This window comes from Gekko japonicus, unplaced genomic scaffold (genome assembly GCF_001447785.1).
Source record: "Gekko japonicus isolate JY-2015 unplaced genomic scaffold, Gekko_japonicus_V1.1 scaffold358, whole genome shotgun sequence".
Classification (NCBI taxonomy): domain Eukaryota; kingdom Metazoa; phylum Chordata; class Lepidosauria; order Squamata; family Gekkonidae; genus Gekko; species Gekko japonicus.
The window spans coordinates 67,239-70,504 of NW_015161962.1; the positions used below are offsets into that span (position 1 = coordinate 67,239).

The 3,266-nt window shown below is 61.0% G+C and overlaps 1 protein-coding gene across 1 annotated transcript in view; it reads left to right on the forward strand.

Annotated features, from left to right (window-relative positions):
• NES (nestin) overlaps positions 1 to 3,266 on the forward strand; it is a 13,709-nt gene that overhangs the window by 1,290 nt on the left and 9,153 nt on the right.

A 3,266-nucleotide genomic window follows, 5' to 3' on the forward strand; every position in this document is an offset into this window, starting at 1 on the left:
GGGCGGGGGGGGGGGGGGGCTGGAGCACACGGCAGAGCCCCGAGAGCTGGGAGGCACTCTGGAGGGAGGCCCTCTCCCGCCAGCCCTGCTCCCGGCTGGGAATAATCCCGGAGGAGCGAGAGGGAGAACCCTAACCCTGCCCCACCCAAGGGAAGGGGTCCCACCGCAGAGCTGCTCTCAGTGGGGGGGGAGTTTCTCCGCATGTTCCGCTGCAATGCCCCCCCCCCGCCACCGGTGGTCCCTCCTAGTCTGGCACTCTGGGCCGGCAGAGGAGGAGGAGGAGGATTCGCCACCTTTGTCAGCAAGAGGCCGAGGAGCAGCTGGAGTGGCGTGGTGGGCAGAGGGAGACCCGGGTTCAGATCCCCACAGCCCAGTCACTCCCCCTCAGCCTCACCTACCTCACGGGGGCGTTGTGAGCATAAAATGGTGGTGGACAGATAGGAACAGACCGGGCTGGCGCTCAGCGTCCCTCAGCAAAAAGGACAGGCCTTGTCATTCCTGCCGGGCACAGCTGGTGCCTTTCTCGGTTGCAAAATATAGAAATCTCTCTAACCAGCCACACCAGGCAGGGCACAGTGTGATGTCCCCCGCACCGATTCCGCTGCCCGTGGGAATGTGGGAGGTTTTCCGCAGGGTTATGACTCGAGTAGCCCCCTGGCTTCAGAGGGGACAGACCAAGACGGGTGCAGAGCCGAGTGAGCCTGTCTGTAGTAGCAGAATGAAAGGCGCAAGAGACCAGGAGCAAGGCGAACACCGTTCCTTCAGAAGTGAGCCCTGACTCACGAAAGCCCCGCCGCCTGGTTTTAGGGCTCTGGCTGACCTCAGAGGGCTGTCTGTCCCTCCCTCCCTCTGTAGCTGTGATCTGCCAGTGAGCAAAAGAAGGGTCACGCTGATCCCGGTTGCTGGGCAAAACGATTCCTCCTGAGGATCTGCCCGTGGATCCCAAAGTCCTGCTGGGCTGGTCAGGGCCGCCGGTGCTCCGGCATGTCCGTCTGGGGCTTTTCACGGGACTCCCAGGGAAAGATTTGCTGTCACCCAATGAGAAGGGAGCCCTCACTGGAGAAGAAGACCCCGATGCTGGGAAAGATTGAAGGTCAAAGAAGAAGAAGGGGACGGCAAAGGATGAGATGGTCAGACAGTGTCATAGATGCAACGAACATGAAGTTGAGCAAACTTCAGAGGACGGTGGAAGACAGGAGGGCCTGGCGTGATCTGGTCCATGGGGTCGCGGAGAGTCGGACTCGACTGTGCGACTGAACAACAACAACAAAAACTGCTGTTCCAAGGTCCCGAGCAAGGCTCCCTCTAAGCTGTGGAGTCCTGTGAGCAAGAATGCTACTCTGTGAGCTCCTGGCACTAAAGCTGAGAGTGAGCTATTTGGCTGCTGCATAAATCAGTTTGCTCTGGAGCCCTCCCTCTTCGGCTGAGACAAAAATGTGTGAGCCGGAGGCTAAAAAACTGTGAGCTGGCTCACACTCACTCAGCTTAGAGGGAACACTGGTGCCAACTGGAGGTTCCAAATTGACTTCAAGGGGCCATAACATGCACCAGGCATCACCACAGCCTACCTATGAAGTAACCCTCGCATTTGGATCCACACAGCCAGCATGAATCATCCGATCATAGCGTTGGAAAGACCCTCCAGGGCCATACCTCCCCCTCCACACCCGCAGCGACCCCTGTTCCACACCCAGAAGAGGGCAAAAAAACTCCGCCTCTCAACTGGCTCCCCCGTGGCCTGGCCACCCGACTACCGCAGTCGGGCACTGGGTCAGGACCTCTCCTGCATGACCAGGTGGTTTGGATGAAGAGAGAGGGAGCTGGGTGTGTCCCCCCCCCCTCAGCATGTCGAGGGCAGCCTCGTCCCAGACCACAGTCGATTTCCCCGCAGGACTTTGCGTAGAGCACCACGGGAGGGGGAGGGGGATGGATCCTGGGGTGCCCGGCAAGGCAGGTCCCACACTGGCGGCAAGGGGTCCCCAGCCGCCACCCTCCGAGCCCTGCCCTGAAGGGACGGTGGGAGCCAGTCCTGACCGCGTGCGGCGTGCCTGCTTCTCCTCTGAGCCTCCCCAGCCCCGCTGGACTCGAGCAGCTGCTGATCCTGCCCCGCTTCCCACCCGCCTCCTGCGAACACGCGGAAGGGGAAAGGGGAAGGCGAGCCCCGGTGGGCGGGAAAAGAGACCTGGGCGGCAGGGGAGGGGTGGAGGGGAGGGGAAGCGGGGCCGTTGAGGAGGAGGAGGAGGAGGAGGAGGAGGAGGAGGAGGAGGAAATCGAGTCAGCGGCTACCCTCGACCTGTGGGCAGCCCTGGCCAAGCACAGGCGGCAAGTAGGCAAGGGAAGCATTCAATGCTGCTCACAGGGCCACAACCATACCACAAAGCAGCACCCTGGTTCTTGGGGCCATTTTGGGGCGTCAGTCACAGTCTTGAACAGCCAAGGACTACTTATGGTTGGGGGGGGGGTCACAAGGTCACAGTGCAAAGGAGGCCTGGCACCCACATAAGAACAGTAGGGTAGCCCTGCTGGACCAGACCAGGGAGGGTCCATCTAGTCTCACGCCGTAGCTGACCAGTCCCTCTGGAGGTCCAGCAACAGGGCAGGGAGGCCGAGGCCTTCCCGTGACGTTGCCTCTTGGCTCTGGGATTCAGAGGATCACTGCCTCTGGATTTATTTATCTGTTTATCGAATTTCTACCCCGCCCTCCTGGCCGAAGCCGGATCGGGATCCGGAGGTGCCTCTCCGTCACCATGGCTGGTGGCTCCTGACAGACTGATCCTCCACCAATCTACTCAGTCCGGTTTTAGAGCTGCTTATCCCTGTGGCTGTCACTAGATGATATGTCACTAGCGCATTCCGCATTTTAATCACTCTCTGTGCAAAGCAGTGTTTCCTCTCGTCCACCCTGGACCTACTGCCCACCAGCGTCCTTGGAGGCCCTTTTGGGAGAGGGAGGGGAAGCTCTCTTTGTCAGCTCTCTCCCATGCCACACATCGTTTCATAAACCTCTGTCATGTCCCGCCCCGCCCCCCCCCCTGGGTCGTCTCCTTTCTAGACTAAGAAGTCCCAGGGACTCTTCTTCCGAAGGGGCTCCAGCCTCCTCCTCATCTTGGTTGTCCCTCCTCTGCGCTTTTCCCCAGCTCTGGGGTGTCCTTTTGGGGACAGGGGCCTGCTCCTGGTGTCCTGGTGGGTCAGGTGCCCCCCCCCGTTGACCGGTGGTCTCTCTCCCCCCCCCCCCCCCCGTTGGCGGCCGGGGGGCTGGGGGGGGG